We start from the raw sequence: 26,667 nt of genomic DNA on the forward strand, positions 1-26,667 counted from the left end.
CACACCTTTAATGCCAGAAAACGCGAGCAAACACATCTGGAAAGGAAGAATGCAGGGATGGGGACCAGCTTGGCAAGAAGTACTTCAGAAAAGAATTTAGCTGTTGCTATATATAAATGTTTCAACATGACCTCTCAGGGTAATACCGGACTAATGTAATCCTTTAATGTAAAATATACAGACTATAAAGGGGGGAGAGGGGAGTGATAAGGCCTTTGTCCATGGCTCGCGTAGCACCGCAACACCGTGCCTTGTCTGGCATCCACGGCTAGGGAGGAGGGGGAAACCATGAGAAATACTTCAAAGGAGGAACAGAGAAGCAACGAAGGGGGTAGATGGCGAGGCATAAAATGGGGGGTTTGGGAAGCTGTTCAGCTTATCGACGAGAAGGCCAAGGGGTGACTCGGCCACTGCGCGCAGACGCTGCAAAGGGTGAAAAGGTCAAGTTGGACAAACGCACAGGGACGGCCTGCCCGCGTCACCTGGCTGCACCGCACCGCACCGGCCGGGTCTGTCAGGGCCCGCACTGCGGACACCGGCCGGGCCCCGCATCCCCCCCGCCGGCGGCTGCCAAAGCGCCGCTTAGTCTCCCCAAGGACGGAGAACCTCGGACTCTCTGCAGAGGTTCTCTGCTGCAGGCCGGGCCGTGCGCTTTCCGTACACACCCACCGAGGCGGCCGCTGCTCCCCGCTGCTCCCGCCGGCGGCACACGGCCGCTGCGGCCCGGTGCGCTGCGCTGCCCGCCGCTCCCTGCCCTCCCGCCGCCCTCCGAGGGGGCGGGCCGTCCCGCTCGGACGGACAGTCCCGCCGGCCAATGTCACGCGAAGCGACCGACCAGTGAGAGGAACCGGACGAAAAAACACCAATGAGACTTTGGTTGCTGGGCGAGAGCGCAGAGGAATTACCCAATAGGAAAATTCGCGGCGCGGGAGCGGCGCGCCGGTTTGTGTGGCGGCCGCAGACGGGCAGCGCGAGGCGGGGGTCGGCGGCTGGAGAGGGGGTCGGCTGCCCCCCCCCCCCGGCCCGCCGGCCGCTGAGGAGGGGCGGCGGAGGAGGAGGAAGGTGCCTCCTTCCTGCCGCTAGTACTTCCCCCCCCCCCCCCCCCCCCAGGTGTGAATGTTGAGGAACGATAACGCCCCCCTTAAAAAAAAAAGAGTTGGGAAGACGGTAGCAGCGCGGGCTGCCCGGGGAATGGCCTCCCCTCTCCCGCCGGGCCTCCTCTGAGGGGCGCCGGGCCGCGGGGGCGGCTTCGCGGGCCGTCGTTGGTTTTGGGTTGTTTTTTTTTTTGTTGTTTGTAAATGTAGTTTTTGGAAGGGCACAAATTTTTCGGCGTTGGACCTTTGGGGTTGTGGTTTGTTTTCTTTTTTTCCCCGGAGCGGCCTTGGGGGCCGGCGGGCGCGGGGAGCCGGAGGCCTGCTGGCGGCGGGTCCGTGTGCGGGGCAGGGCGCCTCCCCCCGCGCTGCAAAACCGCAGCCCAAAGTCAGAGTAGAAAAGGTAAATGCGAGAAAAGGGTTAATGATCGCTTCCCCCGACCCCCCCCCTCCCCCCCCCCCCCCAGCGTTGGATAAAGATGGTCTTGGATACCCTTTGTAAATAGGAATGTGGAGGTGGGAGGGGAGGATCGGCCCGGTGCGCCGCGCTGCGCGGGCTCGGGGGGCGGGGGGGGCCGGGTGCCCCCCCGGGGGGGGGCGGGCTGGCGGGGGCGGGGGGCGGCAGCTCCGGGAGCCCGGGCGGGAGAGGGGGGCGGCGGGGCGGGCGCTGGTGTGCTGCCCGCCGGCTGCCCAAACGTTTAGTGACGAGTTCGGGGTTTTTTCCTCTTTTTTTTTCCTCTTTTTTTCCCGGTGCCCCCGCCCCCTGGAAGCCAGCAGCAGCCAGGCACACAGGCGGCGGACGGAGAAACCGGAGCAGGCGGAGGAGATGGTGAGCGGATCGTCGGGTTGCGGGGAATGAATGAGGTTGCCGGGCTCTTTTCTGCGAGGGGTGCTGGCAGGGTGCAGTGCGTTCGGGATGATTTTGCATCACGGTTGCAGACTCGGCTTCTTTGTTCGCTAAAGATTGCCGTTTACGGTTTAACGGCGTTCGTCAGTTTATTGTGAGATACGCAACGAGTTGATGTATGCGAATGGCTAAAATTACATACGCAGGGCGCACACACGAGCAGCCCCTAAACAAACCGACGCTGTATTAATCCTGCGATATGATGGGCAGCTCTTGTCATGGAGGGAAGTCACTGCTCAGGTTATTTGTGGCGTGCGTAGGAGATGAGTCTCTTTGTAGCAAAAATCAAACAAAACTAACCTATTTCTTCACAAGCGTGAAATCCATTAGACTTAAAAGCCAAAGTTAGTTTTTTTTTCTTTTCGTTTTCCCTGCAGCATTCCTGTACATGATTAAAATCTAACGTTTGCAAAACTTGATCAACTCTTTAAAATGTTCAGGTCTAGTATGAAAACAGTAAAGGCAGTCTTTCTCCCTTTCTCCCCCCCCCCACCCCATGTAGGCACTTGTTTGTGTATGTGCAAGGGGAAATTCTTATAACGTGTACTTTGCTTCTTACAGTGTACTCTTGTGCCTTAGGTAGGTCACAATGCAAAATGTGATTCTTAGCATGCTAAAAAACCCAAAAACCCAAAGCAGGTTTTTTTAGATCGAGTGAACACCTGTTTTTTTATACTAATACCTTAAGAACTAGATACAAGTTTGTGTGTGTGGGAAACAAACCTGCTGTTTTCTGTTAATGGGAATGCTTTATGGTAAAAATCATGATTCTAAATGACAGAATATTGACATTGGCTGATTGTATCTTCCTGTGGATGAAGTGCTGCAGTCTGTGATAGGTACATGAGCCCTTTAAGCTTCCATAAATTTAAACATATTTTGTTTACAAAATTGTGCAGAGCTGCGTGGTGCAGTAGTAAGATGTGAAATTGTTGTGGCTTTAGAAGTGTTGCAAGGGTACTGCAAAAGAAAAAAATTGCAGCTTCATATTAAATCTGCTGGGGGGGAAATATTTGTTATGATGAAGTAATACAGGATGTGATGGTGGCTATAAAGTAGCTGAAAGGGCTGAATAGTTCAGAGCTTCTACAGAAAAAAATGAGTTGTGAACTATGCCGTGATGTTCATCATGCAAAATATTTGGATGGATGGCCGTTAAATTTATTTTAAGCAACATCTCTGTAAATGCTTGTCTGAAATATTTAAATTATATGCTCCATTAGGCAAATGGGTTTATCTCCCATTGCTTGGCTAAAGGAATGTATTAGGAGGGCAAGGTTTAGAAGAACAATACAGTTTGACTGCATAGTTTCACTGCATAGTTTATCCTCGTGTATTGTTCCGAGATGCATAGAATGTATTTGACACTGGTGATCTTTACAAAGTTGACATTGCTGATTTTATTTTTGTGCCACTGTCGCTGTCAACATAAATCAGTGAATTTCAATTAATATAACCATAGATTATATCTGCTATTTAGAATGGATGAAAAATAGTTCCCTTCTTTGATTTTCATCTATTCATTCAAAATCTCTGCAATGGATTTCAGTCTCAGCAATTCTTTAGTGCTGGAAGAACTGGTAGGAGTTACAAATAGAGAGAGATTCCCATTGTACTGAGTTAGGACGCTGCACTAGAAATGGCAAAATTCCTGCCTTTTGCTTATACTTAAAATTTTGTACAAACTGCCGTTTAGAGCGGATATCTTATCCTGAAGACCATCTGCATGCATGTTACAGTTACATAAAACTAAGCTTCTGTATTTGATTTTATGTAATGCAACACGTTATTTCTGCAGTGCTTTCGGTGGATCTTGGCAAGTGGTCGGAATTGATACGCTGTGAGGAAAACCTGTTAGAGTTCTTGTGCTACCAGGTTTATCATTTGTTGCTGTTAATATTTCATTGTGTGCGTATAAATCATTGACGTGAACATTGTAAACAAATGCTGTGGCAGCTAAGTGTGAGATTACATTTAGCTCATGTCTTTACAGTTTAACCAGAGTATGACAGCATCTTGTCCAGTGTGAGTGCATTCTATTCCTAATAGCCGTCATAGTAATCTTCAAAGCTGAAAGGTTAGGTCAATTTTTTTTTACTTTATTGCTGTCTCCGCAGGAGAAGGAGGAAAAAGGCCAACTCTAGGGTTACACCAATATGGACAGGGAAAGGATTTATCAGGTGTGTTGCATGCAGTTACCTTATTCAGACTAAATGTGAGTCGCCTGGAAATCAGCATTGAGATTAAAATCCACACCTTTTTAGAAAAGTGTTCTTTCCATAATGCAAAACATTGAGAGTACATGTGTAACTTGGCAAACATATTTTATGCAGAAAAGGCCATTAGCAGTATCATGGGTTTAAGCATTAAAATGAGAACAAGGAGATCTTGAATTATTCTCTTAAATTCCAGGTAGGATGTGGTCTACATGTGTGCTGAAGCAAGAAGGTGAGCCGCCTAGCTGACTCCCTAGGTGAGCCACCTATCTTGACATCTGAAAAAGGTAGCGACCGTCATATGTAATGAAGTGTTTCTTATTTCCCCCAGCTAACTTGTGTAAAACAAAGCCAGACCCAAAAAGCTGTGGTGCAAGTTTTATTTGCTTGTTTGTCCCTTTCATTCCTTCCCTTGCATTTCAGAGGTGATCCAAAACGAGCTGTAAAGCTGCTTCTCATTTTGTATGCTGAGGTTCTAGAGCTCTAGGTCTTCTGCATTAGCTTAGGTTGCATTCATTTTAAGTAGTATTTAAGGCAAATAACTATTTCTAGTGAATCTAATTCTTTTTATGTGTCTGCTTTTCTGTAATGTTGTAGGAACAGGCAGCTCAATTTAGTAATATCCAATCTTTTGAAAGGCTGGCAGTCGACCGTCTAGCAGTCACGTTTTCAAGAAGTAGCATTTTTGGTGCGTGGTGTGTAAATGGCTAATCATTTCATAGTAAGTGGATGGCATCTATTATTCATCATTAATTTATACACGCTACATCAAACAAAATATCATTTTAGAGCCCTGATGAGGCTCATTGATTGACGCTGTGTTTCAGGATAGTTTGACATTCTGACCCACCAAAATACATGCCTTTCTTGGAACCTGAGTTAATCTTGGGGGTAGAAAAACAGTGCAAGAGACTAAGTCGGAATATATATATCTGGGTGACATTTTTCAATATCTTAATCTCTTGTAGAGAACACTTCAATTTAGTTAATGAAGCTCATATGTAGTCACTATTCATTCCTACAAAGAACACGACTGAATATATTTTCTTACAATAGTTGTCATTACTGGGAGCATACCACTATTGAAAAAATGGCCTCTTTCTGGAAATAATGAATCTTAAGAGTAAGGCACCATTATACCCCTGAAATGACAGGCTTTATTGACTTTTTTTTTTAACTGATTACCAAATTTTGTGAAAGTTGATAACATATTTATGCCCTCATATTTTGGTATGTAGTTAAAGTTTTCTTGTCCAGTCTAGAAAAAAATTGATAGAAATGTCACTGGTTCCAAGTAAGAGCAAGTTGTAATCCTCTGTAATCAGCTGATATTAATTATCATGAGGCAAGTTGAGTGATTTTTGAATGTAGAGTATATTTAGAAGGAGTAAAATATTATTATTTAGCTCACAGGTTCCAGGCCGAGTAGCCCAAGAAGGTGATTTTCATCCAACACTTGTCTAACGGTGATAATGCTGGTGGCAGTATTACAGTATACTAAGATCCATTAAGAACACACGGGCCGGGTTGTGCTTCTCTGCTTCACTCTCCGGTTTATGTTGCCATGGGAAGACCTGTCTGTTTCTGAACTATGTGCAGTTTGCTTTCTCTCTACAGATATGATGGCTTTCTTGGACAGCTTAGGATCTTTGCTCCATAAGGTCCTTGACTGCAGTGTCAAAACCTTCTCTGCATGCCTCAGTTGATGTTGTTTATAATTATGGTTTTCCTGCATCTCAGGGCATATGTGTTTTGATTCAGAAGCGGCAACAGGGTTTCCATGAGCTACTGTGCGGTTACGTGCCAGTGCACCACTAATCTATTAGCTTGTGATTTGTAGGTCAGGGAGAAATTGAGATATTTTGCTATCTAAGCAGTATCATCTCTTTGCTGCTTCAGTGCTTACATGACATCTCAAGTTGGCTGAAGATTAAAAGGACACTGTCAAGGTATCTTTCAGAATTTCAGTTTTATTATTTATTTTGTTTGCCTTATTATTGCTGTCATAAGCTGTTGGAAGCTTGAAGTCTAGTGCCTTGCCAACAGGCCTTTGTCCTCCAGAACAGTTACTGTTTAGCTGCTTATGGTTTATTTAAGAGTTGTGAAGCATTTACTGTCTTCTGAAATACATTACTGAAGAGTTATAACTTAAACATTGCAAGCGAGAGGGAAGAAATGAGTAAATCAGTTTGGGGCCAGTCCTGACATTGTGTAGTTATGGCAAACTCAAATTATTTCTTCTTTTCCTTATTTCTTTCAGAATTTAATAATTTGGGCATGTAGAACTAGGCATCGGCTCTTCCTTTGCACAGTCATCCTTGAGAGTGGGCTTGCCAGGGGATTGACATCAAGACCTGCATTCTTAGTTGGATATATTATGAATTACCTAACGAAGTAATCCCTGTAAGAATTCTGACAGGTGCAGTGGTATTGACTGACTTTGAGGTGTTGAGCAGTAGCTTAATTTGGAGTACTGGCCAGAAAAAAAAAAAATTCTTTACAGGATCTGGGCCTTGTATCACACATGCCTTTTTTTGCTTTCTAAGCTTAGTTTTTTCCCCCCTCATATTTCTGCTACCGTAAGAGGAATATCGTGGGGGTTTTGTACAGAAAAATGCTACATTAACTTGTTGCAGTAAGAAAGTATTTTCTTAATTGATCTACATATGTTGCAACGTAAAGTTAGAGGAACTAGAGCTACTGTTTCCAGTAACTTAATTGCCTGGTCTTCAGCTGCTCTGGCTGTGTAATTTCTACCCATAAGTTAGAGGAATATCAGCACAATTCCTCCATGGGACCTTTTCATTACAGTAAACATTCTCTATTTAATTTGGGTTATGTGGTGACAAAATTTTAAGTAAGTGCTATTCAGAACAGTGATGGAAGCGATTGCGCAGACTTTTTCTGAATTGTCCCTATGGCTAAGGAACTGTATTGCCACGTTTAACTAATCAACAGTGTCCATGTCTGCTGGTTTCACAGCTTGATGAATACTGAGTGTATGTAGTGCTATTGGGTAGACTTATTTTTGCAGGTTTTAAAGGGAAAAATAATAATCTTTTTGACAGTTTGCGGAGTACAAAGGTTGCAGAGATTCCCCAGAGGAAAGTGAATGCAGAGTGACTTCAAGTGTGGTTCATAAAGTGCGGACTACCGTGGGGAAGGAGAATCTGAGATGCGACGTTTAAGTTGGGGCAGTTACAATAACTTCAGGCGTGTCAATTAGATGCCTGAGTAAAGAAGGGCAGCCACTCCATGCTGCAAATAAAAACAGTGGATAGAGATAGACAGGCTTCTCCAGAAGTTGTTTTAGTCTGAGTCTGAATCAGGTGGCACTTTAAAGGAGCTTCTCTCTCCGCTGAGTAGTGAATATGGATAGTATGTGGAGATTAGCTTCCTAAATTAAACGTGTATGTCAGGTGCTGAAAGTGAGACAGCATGGATATTATTCTTGCTATGTATACATCAAAACTTTGTGAAACTTTCATGTGGTGGATATTATAACCGCTCATTGATGGGTTGAATTTTCTTTAGACAACTGTTCATACACATCGCCTCTGAGGTTAATTGTACAAGGTTGAAGGAAACAAAATAATTTTGGTCATTTTGTGCAGTTGTCAGAACTTTGAAAGAATTCTGTTGATGGTTGGTTGAGTTTCTTGTGACGCGTATTGACGTAACATCACTCACAGTCTGGTAGAATCCATAAACTTGGTACTGCAAGAGTTTGTGTTTCTGTTTTGCTGTTCCTGGGAAAGAGAAGGAAGCCTTAGACAAGACTGCCTGTGGAGAGAAGGGTGGGCATGAGCATGACTTATGGTGTTATACTGGGGCTTGTCAAGGAGAATGCCTCTGGTATCAACAGGAGATGCATAGGAAATGCAATTAAAATGCCTCATAAAAAGTGTTCCTTTAAAACAGTGTGGGTTTTCTTTCTTTTTTTTTTTCCATAAGGAAATGCAAGTTTTATTAAATGTTGCAGTGCTTCTCTAGAATGTGTACAGAACACTAATTATCAGTGTAAAAATTTTTGACAATATTCTTCTGTTTCCTTTGAGATATAATCCTAATATTTTGTTAATCCTTTACAATGGGTTAAAATGGTGTAAAGATCAGATTGCTGGAGGTAGGAAGTCTTTTGTGTCTCATGCCTGCATCTGCTTCTCTGTTTTGATAGGCCTGGGACAATGAGTGTTCTTGTTTTGCTGTGTCTGCTCTGAAGTATTTAAAAGAAAAATGCTTATATATGCTAATGTTGATGAAGGGTTTCATACAATTGTGATAACATTATCTGTACTTTTCAATACTTCACAAATCTTTAGCTTGTGGTTACTATTCTGCTGTTGTACATTTCTAAATCAAAACTTGACAGCAATGAACTCCATTTTAAAAAGGGAAATAATCTAACATTCCATCTACAATTCTTAATATGGTGCAAGGAAGCTTCAGTCATGTTGATCAGTAAAATGACAATAACCATCCATAAAACTTCACTTCAGTTTTGCATATCAGTAAGTGCGTGCCGATAATGGTCCCAAGGTATTAAAGCATAGTTTTATTGTATGCAGTAGCTATAAATTTAAAAGAGTTTTCCAGTATGTTTAAGGCATAATCTCTTCTGCCTGAATAAATATCACACTTGCCTTTATTTTATCAATGTAATGTCAAGTGAAGCCTCAAACATGAATCCTAACTTAAACTGGCAGTGTTCCGCTTCTTTGTGCCACAGGCTGGGTCATGCCATGCTGGTATAACTTCACACATTTTTAGACTGGTTCTTCTTTAATTCAGTGTGACAATACAAATAGTGAGTTATTGACGGCAGCTAAAGTGGGATCATTACGACTGTAATCAATAACACACCTGCATAGAATAACAACTACTACTGGGGACATATTTGGTATTGATTCAGGAATTTATGCTGTCTCCACTACACCCAGACTGCTACTTCCATAATTTATGTAATAAAGCCTCTTCTTTAGAGAAGCTGTTACTAAGTTAAATACCAAGAAATGATGACATATCAAGATGTAAATTGCAAATTGAAGATTTTACTACAAGCAGAAATAGCACTTGCTAAATTCCTGTGGGTTCTGGTTCAGGACCAAGGCACTTCCTTACTGCAGGCTGAAAGATAATGGAAGTAAAGGACCGTGTTCCCTCTCCTGAGGCAGTATTTTAGAGGTGGAGGGTAAGACACTCTTTTAATGTGATGTAGTGATGGAAGTTTATTGAATGGTATAATCCATACGTTTGAAACCTCGGTAGAATTTCTTCGTTGGTAACAGTAGCCTTTGTTCCACTTCTGTCCTTAAACTGGAACGTAATCCCGATACATCTTTATGTCTCTCTCTCTATTAGAGGAACATGTTCTAAAAGATTGATATTACCCTCTTTTTAATTTCGAAGCCTAAAGTCAGTAGAATTGAACAGAAAGTACAGATTATGACCAGGAATTTGGGAGTATCAGTGTTCCTTGAAAGTAATACCTAGCTTCCTGGAGATACACGTTTATTTCCTTAGTTGCTACCTCTCTGTTTTGTTGATCAGATGATTAGCCTTGAGTCCAGTGGAAAATTACTATCTATTTATACTGAATAGAATAAAATCTCTCAGTGATCTTTAAGCATGATAAGAAAACTTGAAAAATACATCACAAATAATCTTGGTGTGTGAAGCCTCTATGAAGCTTCAAATTCAGCTGTTCCTACAGATTAATGTAAACTTTATTAATTCTTGATTTGAATGTCAAACAGAAAACTCAGATTTGCAAGTACTGCACGCACTAGCTTCCCAGATATACGGTCTTCTCTTCCTGATGGTGTTACCGTCTCTGTATCCAAATATACCTGCAATTTGTCAACAGGAATAATCTCAGTGTAGGCCAGAGAAGACATGCATATTTAAGATTTACTGTTCTTCAGGTTATTAAATTAAATCCTAGCTCTTGGTTAACTTTTGGATCATATTTGTTGCCTGTCTTGGTTTAACACCGCTAAACAGAAACATTATCTGCTGTGGGAACAATTACAGTACAAAAGGACTGGTTTGTGCTTCAGATGTTCAAGACTCAGTACTAAGAAGCTCAGCATCAGGACTGTTAAGCGAAACCCTTCCATACCTAGCTTGAACTAAATCTAATCAAATTCAAGTAGGATATTATGTTATTTTTCGTATAATGGTATATGCCATGTTGTTTTGTTGCTTAACGCTGAGATAAAACTCCCAAAGTATGACAGATAAGAATCCAGACAGAACAGTGTTCCCCAGACACTTTTTGTAGGATGCTATTCATGAGTAACCCACTAGTTCTTGAGAATGTGTCTTGTGCCGATATTTTGCCCTATACAAAATGAGGGCATTTTCTTGGAAGAATATTGGCTTCGTTATCTCTTTCGGTAATGCTCGGTGATGGCGTGTTCCTGCAGGTGATAAACATTCTTCAGCTCTTGCAGACTACTTACTGCATTGGCAGTGAGGTTTCTGAGTCTCAACCAATGCTCATCTATCTGTTCAAGGAAGGAACCACCTCATGTCATTCATGACACCACAAGACACTTCTCACTGTTTGAAGCAGAGAAGCAGTATGGTAGCTCTGAATTTCAGGAACTTTAGTTTTTAAAGGACTGAAGAGCTGATCTTAAACAGAACTGAAGCTTGTATTCGTTGAGCTCTCCAGGAAGATCTAATGTAAGTTGTCTAGGGACATGCAGCCTGAGAACAAAAACCTTGTTTTCTATTGTAAGCAGTGGTTTTTAAATGGAAAATTAACATAAACTCTAAATATTATTAACTGTATAAAGGTTAATCTCTTCACTATGCTAGGCAAATATTTGCATTTAGATGATCAGGAGATAATACAGGATTCTGTTTTCCAAGGGGTTTTTCCTTCCCGACTGTTTGAATGCACCTTACTCTCTTCCCAAGGTGAAATTTGGAATTTATTTTTTTTTCTGAACAGTTATCATTGTACTTTTCCTAAGCCTTACTGAGAGGACGGAAGAGGAATTTCTTGAGCTGTTGGACCTTCTGCTAACAAGTAGCAAAGGTCTGATGAGGTTTGCAGCCTGGCTTGCTCAGATGTCCTTTGAAGAAAGATTAGTGGTGGTTGAATCCTGAAAAAAAGGAATATGTGAGAACCTCTGTGTGATATTTATAAATAAGTTGATGCCTTGGCTGAGACTTCAGTGATCCCTTAGGAATTTAGGCCCAAATTTTTAAAGGGATTTAGGCATGCAGTTCTTGGAAATGAAATACAATGGAATTTAACGTGTTGTTACTGAAACCAAGGGAATTAGGTCTAGGGATCCTTCTGAAGGTTTGGATCACAAGTATAAACTTCCCTTGACTTGTTTCTTTTAGGTCTATGCGGTTGTTTTGGCTTCATTTTCAAATAAAGATGGATTAATTTGGTAAGATGTATTGAGAAGTATGTTTAAAGAATTAAATAATTGCAATTTTTTTTAAAATGCACTTGAAGATCAATTTGAGAAGAATGTCTATTTCCTCAGACTGCCAACCTAAGAGGAGCTTTCAAGATAAAACTTTTTTTAACTTTAGGGGATTTTGGATGTGCAAATATAAATGTATATTTGTATACACTTGTGATATCTCATTAGTTACTGAGAATTGTGGGATTTGGAAGACTTGAGTTCATACAGTAAACACAAGAATTCCTTTTTCACCATGCCTGTTTCAAGTGGCACACAGGCATTTAGTACATTCCCAAACCTGAATAAAAAAAAGTTCAGAGGTAGGTACAACCGTGAAGAGTTTCAAAATACAAACTTTCCACTTATACCATTGTAAACTGTGTAATCAAATCCAATCTCCAGTTGAGATTGTATAATCCAGAGAATATTGAGCATCCACACTTGCCTCAGGCTGTCTAGTGCACTATATTGCCCACAATTAAGCAGATGAATGCACAAATAAGGATAGGCATCCTTCCAAACAGTTCTATCTATATTTAGCAAATTCTTCTCACTTCCCTCTCTGTAGGAGGGTAGTGATGTTGGTAACCTTAATATTGGCCAGCAGAACTGAGAGTATCTTAAACCCTGTCCTACAAGATCCTTTACCATATTACTTTGACCTTGTATTGTCTCCCTTTCTTTTGGATTTAATCTTTCTATGTCCTAAATGAGAAATTTGCTTCACGTTCTCTATCTGAATATAGAAATAAGTGAAAGTGAGTTCTCTGCCACAAAGGAATAGGAAGAACTTGAACATTTCACAAATTACATGTTCTGAAATTTATGAAAGATATAACTAAGTTGGGGGGGGTGTGATACGAAGATACCTCATTTTTGTGGAAACCAAAGCTATAGATTCTGTAACTTTTTGCCTCATTTTATGTATCAATATGTGAAGGACTACAATGCCTCTTGTTTAAATGCGGCAAGCTTCCTATAAAACATTACCTTTAGAAAATACTGGATTCACAGTTTGTCTGGTTTTCTTAAATGATATTTGCATTTTCATTTCTTCAACATTATCCAAATATGTATTAAAGTTGATGCTGTAGCTGGCAGGCTTGACGGATGCAGTGTAATTCATAGTATAATCTGCATGTTTTTCCTAAATAAATAACGAACTTCAATTTCAGAAAACAGGAGTAACTGTTTAATCTCATACTTGCTACATGGAGGTGGTGTGTTTCAGTAGGGAGACCCTGTAATTGTTAGTTTTGGAAAGTAACTGGTGTGAATTGTCTTTTTTCCTCCTCACTTTTTTTAATTGGGGAAGAGAAGTATTCCAAACTCCCATCCACTTGAGGCCAGAGCAAGACTAGACACAGGCTTTCATTAAATTAATTTCTTTCCGTCTGTGTTTTGTCAGGAAACAAGTTGTTTAACATAAATTTGTAGAGAGTAATCTTTAGTTGTTGAACTGACTGCATTGTTCAGCAAGTGTCAAAATAAGATGCAAAAGCTTATGTTGCACTGAGTCTTAAAGTAGAACGCTGAGAGGAAAAGCTTTGGAACTAGAAAACAAGTCAAAGCAAGTTAGATCATAAAGACCTGTAAGATCATCTGGTCCATCTTTTGCAAGATTTCTCCATATAGCATACAAAATCTTTGCTTCAAACTGCAGTGTTGTGTAGTAATTCAAGGAGAAGACCTTGAATTTCCTTCCAGTTCCCCTTCTGCTAATTTTAGATTAAGTTGTTTCACTTGCCTCTTTGCTGTTTTTACTTCCAAGTACCCCATTTCAAGATGTAAGTGTTTAAGGGCAGTGCTTCTGGGACATCAGATTACGATGAGCTGTATAATACTCATTTTGGTAATATAATACTCACCAGAGCATATGTCATGTTTCCCGTGTCAGCTGCTCCTCCGAACCTTGCAGGTCTGGGACAGTAGTCTGAGTTTAGCACTTCCTTCCCTGTCTTATACTTAAGGAAAACACTATTTCCTTTTCTTTCAAATATGAATTTGTACAGATACCATAACTTTCATCTGCATACCTACAGCTAAGTGTCTGGCTTTGATATTTTTAGGAGAATAAAGTAATATAGTAGTTTACGACTAAAAGAATATTCTCCAAGCTGCCAGCATGTTACATCCTTCCCTTGTCATTGCAGAAACCCGGGCTGTGGAGTAAGCAAATGATTTCACACTGGAAGTTCCACTGAAGTTTAGCTCTGTGGGCTTTCCTTTGAGTCTGGACAGCTCTCCTGTTCTTCTGCCTTTTAAGAGTCTTCGACATAGTGTCAGCTTCCCAAAACCTTAACATTCTGATGGTGAAAAATTTCTCCATACTTAATCTTATTTATTTGGATTTTTTTTTTTTTTTTTAGCCTGTTGGTAGTGGCTTGGTTTTGTGCTTTGGTGGCTCCTCTCTTTCTCTTTTTTTCTCTCCAAGAATTACATATTTAGTATATTAGGTGAGGACAGTTCTACCTCCTTTCAGCCTTTGTTTTGCTGGGCTAAATAATCCAAACGCTTAGTCTCTGCTCATGAAATGGCTAGTCCATTCCCAGGTAGTTTCAGTAGTTCATATTTATGCTGAATCAATCTTTCTCCAATATGGACACCTGGAATATCACACTGAATTCCAGCTGCGGTGCTGGGGTTGTCACATACACTGGTATTAGCAATTCCTGCCTCTTGCTGAAAGTAGTTCACTGTTAGATCTCAGTATTACGTGGTCCTTCCCCACATACAGCTCTCCCTGGTCTTATGTAGTTGACTAATACTTTTTTTAACTTCTCTCCTGAAGAAATCCAGGCTAGGTCTACAGTTCCTAAGCTTACTGCAAATCTATGCATCTTATAAAAGAAACTTATTTTGTTCTCGGATCTAATCTAACATAGGGTGTTTTGTTTCTTTTTCCATCAGACTTGATGAAAGGGCTTGTATAAAGAACCAGGTACTAGAGATTAAACAATAGTTTAGATAAATAGGGAATATCCTAACTAACACTCAAATGAAATAGCTAAGCTTTATCTGCTCCTTTTCTCAGTACTGTGACATTTCTTTCTCACTGTCGTCAGTTTGAGAGAGGATTCTGGTAACACTAACCATTTCAGGACCCTACATCTAGAAAAGGAGGAGGGATTTATGTGAACTAAGAGACTACACAGGGAGTGTTAGAGAAGGCTGGCGTGCTAGCCAGGGAACAGGGAGACTGTGATTGTTTCCTCCATCAGGAGATGGGCATTAGTTGGACTGAGAACTGCAACAATTGGCAATAGACCTTTTAAGCATAAATAAAACTGTGTAGGGTTTTTTATTGGTTTTATCTTCTGTGCTACAGGATTGCTACCTGTGTGATAATGAATAAGTACTGCTGCATTTCAAAAGTGCTGGGTTTTACTCTACTGAACAAACTGGTTACTGGTCCCTGTGATGAAAGTACTTACAGGTGCCAAACGCAAATGTGTCTGTTGGGGTAACGCCGTTGGGAAAAGGAGGCTGTGGGCTAGGCTCTAGTTTGTCATGGCACCACAAAAGAAGGGAAAGACTAATAAGAATTACAGAATAAACACAATTATTTCCTGTGAAAAGAGGTTGATGTGTAGGGGGAAGCAGCTGGTCTCACAAAGGAAAGAGTGTTTTTAAAAAATGTATTTGTTTGGGTTTTTTAAGCAGTAAACCAACATGTTTTGGTATTGTAAAAGCTTCAGAAACAGTAATACAAGCGTATCTGTTAAAGCACACAGCTATTTTTTTGGAAGTAGACAAACTTTGGAGAAGTGATCTATAGGAAGAGTCCTGATATTCGGACTTTGGTTAAATTCAAAAGATAAGTGATGTAGAGATCTCGGAAGCTTTACTGTCTGCATACTCTCATTTCTCAATTGAGAAAACGAGAATTTCACATAGTGTCTGATTTAAATGAGCTTTCTACTGTCTGTAGATCTATCAAGTACATCTGCATGTACCCATGAGACTGCTATACAGAGACTATAATTATCTTGTTTACCATTTTGAGATTGATGTGAATGGAATCAATACCAGTTACTTTGCTTTTCATTACTGAAGGCATCTGAAATGTTGACCAACCGTATTTTACTTGTGTCAAACCGATCGCAAAGCCCTTATACACACACCGTTTGACCTTCTAGGACATTCTTCACAGAACTGGCAGGCTTAGCATGTCACTTTTTTCTCACTTGAAGAAATTAAATCTAATTAGGAGGATCCTACTAATATAATGTAGATACAGATTACAGGTGCATGCAGTGTGTGGAGAGTCCAGAATGAAAATAGCTGTAATGAAGGAGGAGGGGGGTGGAAGACCCTGAAATAGGCTGGCTTATTTTAGAGTACAAGATTGATAATTTAGTGACTTTAGTAGCTGTACAGATATAAAATATTTACAGCAAGTTGGAGAATTCTAATGGGGAAAAGAAATCTCTCAAGGCATTTTCTGCCAGAGAATATAAAATGAGAAAGGAATTATGCACAAATATAACAGTTACACAGTTTTAGTGATTAACTGCCTGATATTCACTTCTCTCTTCTTCACACAGGTGTCGTTGGACTGAATACACCTGAATTATTTCTGTGTTTTAAGAGGAGAATCACGAACACAATTGACTTCTCCTTGAGAAACCTTTGACATTTCACTGCCTGTTAGCATTGTCTTTCTTACAGCAAATGTCACTTGAGACTTTTGTAATACAGAACCAAAAAAATATGCTGTGCATTCTTGTCATTTCACATGAGATCAAGTGACTGATTTCTGATAGGAATCTCAATAGTATTGAGTTTATACCAGTTTCTCCCAGTTCCACCTCAGATTAACTGCTTGTGTGTATTTTTGGAGGCAAGGAAGGTTAACAGCAGATTCTTGTGAGAAACTAATTATTTAAAGTATATTTGACGCTATGAAATTGAGAGAAACTTACCGGGGGTGTACAATAACAAGACAAAACCCAACTGGTTTAAAGGAGGTGTAATATCCTGGAGTAAAAAATGTACGCCTCTTTCGTATGTCCTTGTGTGACTAGGGAATTTAGAGCAGTCGTTGGAAGATGAAGGAATCTAGCTCTCTGCATTATTGGACCCAGAGGCCATACTGTGTCATTACTAATGCATGCAGGCATGTTCAATAAATTTCATGGTTATACATCTCATTGTCATTTTCAGAGCTCATTGATTTAAGCAGCTCCCACTGATCAGGAATACTACAGCAGGCAGCACAGCCTAATATGCTAGTAGGTACAAAGTGAAGAAGTTTTATTTTGATCAAAAACTGAGGAAAAAATATACTGTAAGGGTGAACTGAACAGTGGAGCAAATCGCCTATAGAGGTTAGGCAGATTACATTCCTGGAGACTTTCAAAACCTGACTGGAAAAGATCCTGAGCAACTTGCCCATAATTGGCCCCGCTTTGAGCAGCGGAGTTATACTAGATGGTCTCCAGCAATCCTTTCCAACCTCAACCGTTCTGTGATTCTGTGAAAATAAAATGGTTAATAATTGAATAGCCTTCAAATTTTTCTGCCTTCTACATGCAGAAGTAAAGTTGTAAGGATCCTGATGATGCAAAGGGGTTCAGAAAGGAGTTTCAGGGATGCAAAATAATCTCCTTTTAGGTTTCTCACTAGGGAGCATAACCCATACTGATGGGTCTCCCAGCACGGGCAAGGGGTGCCAAGGGAGAGCTGGATGGACAGAGCTGGGATGTGGCTGCGGTCTAAGGGCACTGTTAGCAGCTGCATTTATGAAACTCCAGTTTGTTCGGTTTTTAACCAACTTAAGTGTTCATTTAAATGGATACAACTAAGGTCAAACTTCTGCCTTTTAGTGAAATAAAGAATTTGTAAAAGTTTATTTAAATTTAAAGGCTTCCACTGTCACTTCATACAGCTGGCTTCAAAGCATATGGAATATAATTTTCTAATGAGTTTTGGCTTTGCCAGTAGATACAGATTTCTTCCATTATCTTGCTTGTTTCTATTTTTCTATTTTGTACTTTGAGTAATATTTGCAATTACTTTTCTACAATGCCAGGTTAGTAACAGCAGCAGGAAGCCATAGTTAGCTCAGCCAGAACATTATGGCCTCTGGAGTTCTTGTTGCTGCGTTCAGAGTAGAAATAACTACCTGCTTATCTCTGTGGTATTCTGATTCCCTTCTTCCTCTCATCCCCTTGTCTTGTTCAGTATTGCTTTATTGGTTAGACTTAAGACAGATGGTAGGAATAGGAAATCCAAGTTGATTGTAACAGATATTGTCTGACATTGGTGTGTCTGTAACTAGGAAGATGAAAACAATGGGCAGTAAATATTTAGGACAAGCTGAAAGAAGTTGCTAAAATAATTCATAATTGTCTTGCCTGTTAAGCTAGATAAACAAAGCAAAAACGATTTCCTTTTGTTTATGGATATTTTTGAAGAGCCTCTGAATTGCTGCAATGGCATATTGAGCTGTATTCCTGCTCAGTGGTCACAGCTTTTTTGTTGACATATTTAATGTTACCTGTAACTTTGGTCAGTGTCGTCCTCCTGTTGAGAATGTGATACTGTGGCCCAGTCATGGGACCGGGGATCTGGGCTTGGTTTTCACCTCCACAACTGGTCTGCCTTAAAGTACATTGACAACATACTTGTAATAGCAAAATAAAGGTGCTTAGCCTTTGTTTAAAATCCTGTCTCTGTGGAACTAGGTTACCTAATGAGCATGTTTTACTCATCTCATGGGGACAAAGCCTGAGCTGTTCAATCTGTGACAGCAAAACAAAACAATTTTTGAACCAAGTCATCATTTTCAGCATCAGTAGAAGGTCATGCCCTTGTCAGTCAGCGTTGGTTCAACATAAGGTTCTGGTCAGAATTGGCTGCATTATGCTTAGGGCTGCTCTTTAAGAGACCTTCACCCTTTACTATGTTTGGAACTGCTAATATGGTGGGTCTTTTGAATATTTATAAGAGACTTATTAAGATAGTCACTGCAGTTATTCAGAGTATGTACTCATTAGTTCTTGGCAACTGCTCTGGCAGAAAGAAGTTTGTTCAAGCTCATGATAGACCACTAGATTAAGTGCTCTTTTTCCATCATTTCTTCTGTCCTTAGTGGTGTGTGTTAAGCCATGATGCTTGCTTGGCAAGTTCAAAATACAGCTCCACTTGTACTGTTTGTGTAGTGTCAATGTTGGCTTGGCTCCTGAGAAATTCAGACCTACTGAGACCCGGAGTTTGGCAGACCAAACTTTTTAAACAAAGTTGTAAGTGAAGACTGGAAACCTTGTTCTCTTGCTTTGCTGCTTGACTTACCTAGTGTTTGGCTCAGCTGTACTGTACGAGGATATCCAAAATCACATTACATCCACACCCCCTGCAATTTTGAGAGTATGTTATCGCAAAAAGTTAGAGATCTGTTTTAACAGCAGGTGGTTGTTCTCGCCAAGGATTGCACTAATGTGATCTTTGTACAGTGCATTTATACGCTTGAATTTCTCTTCCCATGAGCATCTTCAGATGCTGAATAGTGATTAGTTTTTAATCAAGTGAAAATTACCAGAATGTGCAACATGCTTCTTGAGCTATGCTGCCTAACAAAGAGAGAGAGTTATAACATACAGAAATGTGTGTTATAGATAATTCTGATTTTTTTCCTGAAATCTTCCTAGGTGCTACAGGCACGTATAGGTAGCAGAGTACCCAGATTTGTAGCTCAAGTGACATGATTTATATTGGAAACATGAATTAAAGCTGCTCAATGTGACATTCAGCTTTTGTTTTTCGTCATCAGTGAGATTCTTAATGGTGATTTATTTATTTTAAATAGGCCATGATTTTCCACTTTTTTCAGAGTGGAAGCTTTTAAAATGGCTCATGCAGAATTGCTGTACTTGTTTAAAAAAACAATTTTAGAAGGGTCAGTTTGGGGTTTGTTGCAATGTTTTAGAACTTAATCAAGCTACTAGTGGCATTTTAAAATCTGGATTATTACCCCTCTGATGTCTGTTAAATATTATTTCTGATTGATTTCACTGTTTTCATTTCTTTTTGGTTAGGGGAAATTGTGTGTTCATTTTATTTTTTGGAAAAAAAAAATTAATAGGGCAAGCGATGGCAGGATTTTGCTTCTGACCTCTGGATTGAATTGCTCAGCAGGCGAAGTCTGAATTACTAACAAAACCGAAACTTTTGAGGAAAATTCTTGCCTGAGGTTGGATTTGTACTGATTCAACATATTTCTTATGATTCTACCATCTCCCTGAGTGCTGCTTCTGGAACAGCGTGACCCTTTTAATGAAATTTTATTTTGTGACAAACTGAATTTCCGCGTACGTGCTCTACTTGCTGGTATGTGTCATGTTTGTGGTGAGGTTTCTCCTTTGTTCTGCAGTACTTAAAAGCATTTATTTATCAGAGTTGAAGATAAATAAAGCATCCTGTTTACTAATTAGATAAACTTTCCTCAAGCATCATTCTAGAGTCAGTGGAATTACTGTATTAAGACATAGTGTTGCCTTATATCTTGTAAATTATGAAATGAAACATAAAATTCACTGTAGAAAATTATATGGTTTTTGTAAGGCAGCCAAATGCTGACTGGCTTACAAGAATTGGGAGAGGAGGGGAACCAAAGTCTTCCTTCATAAAAGCAGTCTGCAGATAGCTTTGTTGGTATTTTTTAGATCTCTCTTAAAAAAGAAAAGAATCTTTTTCTGAGATCGAGAGCTATTTTCTTCCTGTTGAGTGCACATACGTCTGTTGTGGGTCTGAGTCTTAGTAATTTTTTGCTGTGTTGGTAGGTTCTGGTTGGGCCCTGTGTGCGAGCACTCTTCAGGACTGTAAAAACAAACAAAAAATCAAACCAAAAAACCCAAAACAAGCCCCAAAACAAACCCCAGTTATTTGTGATACCAATCACTTACATCCCTGCCATTAGGGGATGCCCTATGTGTCAGTGTAGCTGCCCTACAAATCCAGTCCAGCCAGCGGTGCTTTGGCATGGCAGTGGTACAGCTACACTTGGCTGCGTATGTATTCCTCTGCATCTTGCCCAATGTGTAGTGATAATCAAGAATTCTATGGTACTACCATTCAAGTATCTTGCTTCCTTTTTTACCTTTAGAAATTCTGTAGAAGAATCAGGGATCTAAAGTCTCTATATTTTAAGGTCAGAGTAAAATTTATCCTCTTCTCTCTTCTAAATCCAGTGCTGCTAGCGCTCCCAGTGCTCTGCGTTAGCTGAAGGTGCGATTCCCAACTTGCAGTGTATGTATGGAATCAGATGTGTTTCTAGCTTGGAAACAAAGGCAGGTAAAACAGTTGGAAAATTATGATTTTTGGAGTTAAAATAAACACAAATAGCGCTTGATAGAGACTTGGCAAAGTGTAGCCCAAGCCAGTGTTTGTGTTCCCTGGGAGTTAACGCTTTGTGTTATTGCTAACTTCACTTGAAAAATTCTCCAGTTTCCTTGTAACTTCAAGTATGTGTGTTTTCCATGGAAAGTATTCTTGTATGTTGGAAGTGTAGGTCATTGAAATCCAGCGTATGATATAGAAAGAATAGATTTAAGTAAAAAGATAATAAGGAGAAACACCTTGACTGTTTTGCATCTTGTTACTGTACACTTAAACAAATGATTTTTGGATGTTGTGATCCAGAGATTCAGGAGAAGCTTGTCTGCATACCAGAGCATTCAAACCAGATCGGAAATTTCTACCATGGAGTTTGGTTTCAGGAATTAGGAACTCTAGAGGCTGATGAAAGCCTTGACTTAGCTGTTTTGAACTAGGGATGGCAGCACAGTGTTGGCAAGTGTTTGGGTGTGAAGCTGAATATAGTGTTGTGCCTGTCCTCAACCCAACGAGTCCTTGAGTCACATCAGTTACAGTCTCTGTTTAAAGTTTAATCTGTCTCTTATGTTTTTCAGGGATATCCATAACTTTGGTTTGTGCTTTATGACCAAGGAAAGGGGCCTAACAACTCACCTGAAAGGGTGGTAAGACTTGTCAAAATTTCCTTACATATATTTTTAGTTCTCTTATTAACTACACATGTTCGTGTCTATGAAACCTAGAAGGCAAAGTTGTTACTAATTTAATCCTTCTTGCTATTTGGTGTTCCAGACAGTGTCACAATTGCCATTCTTTAGCCAACAATGAAATGATAAAAGACTAAATTAATTTTGCAGTAATAGTTTTTAGTGGCCCTTTTCTCAAACAGTAGGACTATTGAACTGAGTATGGCTAAAATACACAAGAGTTCGAATTAGTCTGCTTGGAATAGCAAACCACCATATAAAACCAAATATCTGTTGTAATCAAAATGTGGAATAATTAACTGTGTGTAATGTAACTAATAATAAAGCTTCCAAAACTTTAAATTTACCTTTTCAAAATGATGTGTTCTGCTGCTGTCCTGCTTTTAGATGAGAGGTGAACTGGCCTCCCACCTTCTAACTGCCTGCTCTCAGCCACTCTGTTTTGTGCTCAGTGGTATCATCAGACACCGTCTGAGGCTGTTGTCTGAGCTCTCTGTGCCGGAGACTGTGGCACATGAATGTAACACAGGTGTAAATTCAGTGGCTGTCTACGTGTGTGATGGGATGCATGGCTGTGGCATTCGGCCCCTCTACTAACTCACCGATTTCAAGTGAAGGGCCCTTGGCAGAGCAGTATGGTCGGCGTAGTCAAAGACCAAGCAATTTATTGATCTGTATGACTTCCGATGACTTGGGAAGTCGTTCCTGAGATAACTAGCCAGGCAGAAGTTCCGTCACACAACGAAAAGCCATCTACGTTGGGATAAAGGAACATAATTTAAAGGAGTTGGTCTTTTAAATTACTAAAACCAGAAGACAGCTGTACTTGCTAAATGAATAAAATTGATATAATAATTCAAACTTTTAAAAGCCTTAGTTTTCTAATTTAATTTCTTTTAATAGTCTCTTTCTAACTTTGTTTCAGAGAAAGTAGAATTTTGGGTGAAAGATGGGAATACAGTTTACATAGTACAAGCAAAACCGAAAGTTACTGCTTCTTAATATCCTAAACAATATAGAAGAGAGGAGATCTCTTAGGAGAGTTTTCACTGTAACAGTTATCCTGAGGTGAAATTTCTAGTATTTAGAGCAAGGGAAAATAATTGTAGGGGTGAAAGGCAATAAAATTACAGAAACTAGAAGGAGTTATCTCTTACCACACTTTTTCAAAATTAGGAAAAAGTTAGGAGGCAATCAAATGAGGTGCTGTTTGTGGATATATGAGCTGCCTATTATTCCACAGCATATTTGTGAAGTAAAGTAACACACAACTTTGAAATGTTCCTGCTCCTTCTACGCTGAAGAAACAGCAGAATTGTGCTATCATTACCAAAGATATTTTTTACAAAGCTCATGAGTAAAACTGATTTGCTTGCTTCAGAAGTGAGGTATGCTCTGTACTCATTTTAAAGAGTATGTCACCCTTAATCAGGAGTGCCATACGTTTTCAGAGTGGTGGTGCTTTCAATTTATTGCTTGTCAGCCCTGAAGAATGCTGGTGAGTTCCTTTACAAGTACAGCTCATTGGCTGAGACTGCTCACTTATAAAACCTCATTTTAGGTTTATTTTGATTGGTTATTGGTTTGTGGCTTTTAATGATAAAATAGAATTGCATTTTTTTGCAATAGACATCTTGGTGGAAAATCTGAAAAGCTGGAGCCGTTTGGAAGAGCTCTTACTCCCACTGAGGTCAGCAGTAGAATTGCTGTGGCTTTCAGTGGGAGTAACGTTGCACTGCCTGAATGTGAAGACTTTTCCTCTCCTTTCAGAAAACGCTTATGAATATTCTGCTATAGCTAGGGTTATGTGAAACGGGCTATTGTACTACTTGATTATGAAGAAAGGTGTTTCCGAAGAAGGAGAAAGAAGTTTTAACCATTTCTGTTATGTCAGCATAGATTTTTTTTTTTCTAATACCTACAGCTCTGAAAATCATTGCACCATAGAAATTGTTTATCTAAAATTATTTTGCTTACATCATCCAGTGTGTTTTATCACACTGTATGCAGGAGTAGATCTGAACAGAGTGCTTTCTCAAGAGGCAAGAAGGAGAATTACAGGATGAATACTTATTGGAGAAATAGTAGACATGGCTTAAAATCTACAGTCACGGATATTACAGGTCACCTAAGCAAGGAATCCAGATTAGAGAGAAAGCATGCAATTTTGTGAATAGCTGTTAAGTTTTCAAAACTGTTTATTAGTTCTCAATTCTTAATAAAAGCTTAATAGAGTATTATTAGTGGCATTTTCATGGATGTCATTTAAGAAAAAATGAACAACTTTTTTTTCCTAAGATGACCATTTCGAAAAGTGAGATCCTGTATTTGCCAAGCAATAACTTTCATCAAGAATTTATTTTCACCCTCTAGGAAGATGCTATTACAAGTGAATTTGGCATAAAAGCTTCTAGCTGGTGGTTGCCCAGAAATGATTTATGAAACATTAAAAATAACTGCCTTTTCAGAAACGAATGCTAAATAGATATTTCCAGAACTGATTTAAATGGTCAGTTTTGATTGTAATGTGTGAAGTGGAGCTGACTTAATTTGGAGCATATTCCAGGCCAGGTTTCAGACCTGAGCCATCCAGAATGTGTGGTTTTTATCTGTTATAAAAATTCTTTTCCTTGTAGTTAATATTTTTTCCCCAATTCATTGCTCACAGATTAGTGTCTGCTTATTTTGGGTTTCTACCATCTTTTCTGGAACAATCAAGAATGATGAATTAATGTTGTTTAATTGATGGATTGCTATAGATTAATCAAACTCCCACTTAATGCGCTTGATATTTCTTGCAAGTAAGCTATTTTTTAAAAAATTGTCTGTAGTTAGGCTTATTGTAAAATTGTCTCGGGCATGCCAGATTCTTTGTCACACCCGGAAAGCGCCAGATATGACCCAAATACTCAAATGACCCAAAGATAATAGCATTTTGGTTTATAAACATTTGCAGCATAAACAAGTCTGAGCTAAGTAATTGTAGAAAGGAATTTCCCCTTCATGTAGTGTATATTATATGTATATAGACATTAATTAGTGATTTTTTTATACATCGCTCTTGGAGATTAATTTCCATCTGGTTTATCTGACACCAAGTTTGTCTTGAAATTGAACTTTAGAATTGTCTCTGCGTGACATTAGTTTATGGTAGCCTGACAACTTACTCCATGTTGTATGTCTGAGAATTTACCTCTGCGTGATTATCCTTAGTTAATGATCATACAAGCCTTCCAGAATTGCTGATGGTCCTAATTTTGCCTTCGTTGATATCCACACAATTCTAATGCCTTTGGTGGTGTTGAATGGATTAAAAAAGGAATGTTGGATTCTGACGTACAATATGCATGGATTTAATTTCTTTGTATTTCTGATGGCCTCATTCGGAATCACTTTATAATTCCTAGTTAAAACAGGTTACTTGTTTGAAAGCGTGGGGAATTTGCCTTGGTGCTGTTTATGACCTGGCATGGTTCATTGATGATCCTGTGGTCCAGGCAGCTGAGGAATCGAGCTCCTTCTGTTAGCCTGGATGAGGCCTGCGTTGCAAGCCTCTGTGATGTCTGAAGTTGCTGCCCTACACACCTAGGTCTCCTCCTAACGATGGTGACAGCAGCAAGAGCAAGCCTGGTGCTCCGCAGTAATGCGCAACAAGCAGCAGGCTGTGCCTGTTTTGTTTCCTCCATCTCACCATGCGGGTACTGACTCACTAACAGAACATAGGTTGTATTACTGCACATAATATTTGGTGGTTTGATCAGGTAATTCACTTTGGAGAGCATCAGAACCACTGGAATACTGATTTAGTAGGGTGTAGTTAATCGTTTTCATGACGTGGCACATACGACCTGCTTATTAGCAAAATGTCTTGCAGATGTACTTATCTGTCTGAAGCAGAATTTCATTGAATTGCCTGGATAAGGTTGGCCTTAAGTGGATCTTCACGTAGCTGAAGTCTGCACAATACTTCATTATGTGCCTTCTTGCTTTCTACTTCATGGCTCAGAGAAAACTTGCTTCTTCTAAAATGCATTAGTATTCAAAATTGGTACGCTTTTCTGTTAAAAAACAAAACAACAACCAAACAAAAAAACCAGCACAAACCAACCCAAAATACTAATAATCCATAGACAGTACGTGCATGTGGAAACAGGCTGATGTACGCCTATCAGAGTCGTACATCCTTGCACACGTTAGTATTGAAAACAAACATGTAACTGCTGATCCTCAAGACAAACTGTGAGAGTTTCCATTCTGGTTATTCCTACAGTGTAACTCCTCTGTGGTATCTTTGCTGGCGTGTTCCCTGGAGCTGTACTGAATTGCCCCATGTGGATCCAATTGGGAGATTAAAAGTTTAGGATTTAACGTGTACTTCCATAGCAAGAGTCACAGTTGGCCTTCTTAGTATTCATTCAGTGTTCTTGGAGACATCTCTGGCGATACTGGAGTAATATTGGCATGGTCTATTAAAACTACAGTGAATAAAACTTTAAGACCCAATCTCTTGATTTACATTTCTTACAGCAACATCTAAAAGAATCGGCAAGGCATAAATGTTAGACAAATTTTCTCCTTTTATTTAGATCCGTTAAAGCCCCTTCCAAGCAGATAAAGGAAACGTAGATGACGAAAAGAATTAAACAAGAAATGTAAAGCATTATCTTGGAATACCTTACAATACCTGCTCCTTAGCATGCTCCCCTCAGAAACATATCCTCTTCAATTAACTTTAAATTGGAGAACTGATCCAGATGCGATTGAAATGCAGCCATTTCAGCTGCTGCACCCTGCCATGGTGACTGTTTTTGATTGTTTCTTTCTTCAGGTGTTAAAAAGTGTACTTTATAAAAGAGGACAGGCAATTTTATTTGGCTTTAGCTACTTTCTTGATTTCTTGTAATTCCAGTATTATGCTGCCATTGTAAACTTCAAATTATGCTTTAGAAAAAGCTTTATGGTAAGCACTGATTAAACATTGCTTTCTGTTTTTCCTTA

General features: G+C 39.8%; 1 protein-coding gene across 13 annotated transcripts in view; it reads left to right on the forward strand.

Annotated features, from left to right (window-relative positions):
- The first annotated feature begins 1,096 nt into the window (after positions 1–1,096).
- Positions 1,097–26,667, forward strand: part of ARVCF (ARVCF delta catenin family member) — a 288,430-nt gene continuing 262,859 nt past the window's right edge. For 8 of the 13 annotated variants that reach the window (XM_064466541.1, XM_064466548.1, XM_064466551.1 and 5 more), the window contains exons 1-3: positions 1,097–1,494; positions 1,862–1,920; positions 21,559–21,627. The gene's annotated coding sequence lies outside the window, so the exon portion shown is untranslated. Of the gene's footprint in view, positions 1,495–1,861; positions 1,921–4,158; positions 4,179–21,558; positions 21,628–26,667 lie in introns of those variants that run through there. The other 5 variants (XM_064466546.1, XM_064466554.1, XM_064466543.1 and 2 more) reach the window with 4 other exon arrangements.

Source organism: Phalacrocorax carbo, chromosome 15 (genome assembly GCF_963921805.1).
Source record: "Phalacrocorax carbo chromosome 15, bPhaCar2.1, whole genome shotgun sequence".
NCBI classification, from domain to species: Eukaryota; Metazoa; Chordata; class Aves; order Suliformes; family Phalacrocoracidae; genus Phalacrocorax; species Phalacrocorax carbo.